The sequence below is a fragment of the Morone saxatilis genome, unplaced genomic scaffold (assembly GCF_004916995.1).
Source record: "Morone saxatilis isolate NCDOM2014 unplaced genomic scaffold, NCSU_SB_2.0 Contig2, whole genome shotgun sequence".
NCBI lineage: Eukaryota > Metazoa > Chordata > Actinopteri > Moronidae > Morone > Morone saxatilis.
This window is the reverse complement of record NW_023339762.1, coordinates 12315333-12315633: the sequence shown is the minus strand read 5'-3', so window position 1 is coordinate 12315633 and position 301 is coordinate 12315333.

The following is a 301-nucleotide window of genomic DNA, read 5'->3' as shown; positions in this document are numbered from 1 at the left end:
TTGATACCTTAGAATGAGATGTTTTTATCTCCAGAAGTAGCAGGTCCTCTTCTCTTCTTTCTATCATATGTTGAACCACCTTGTTTCTACAGTAGCTGAAAATGGACAAACCAATCTCTGCGAGCAGTATTCAGTTGGTTGCAATCTGTAACAACCTACACTGGGCCTTTAAACTGAGGCACTACAGCATTAATTCTACTTTAAAGTAGATTTTCTCTAAACTTTACCACTGAATAACTGGACACATGCACTTCTCTGTTCAAGCAACAACAAACTGGCTTTATTACACATCAAAGCAACA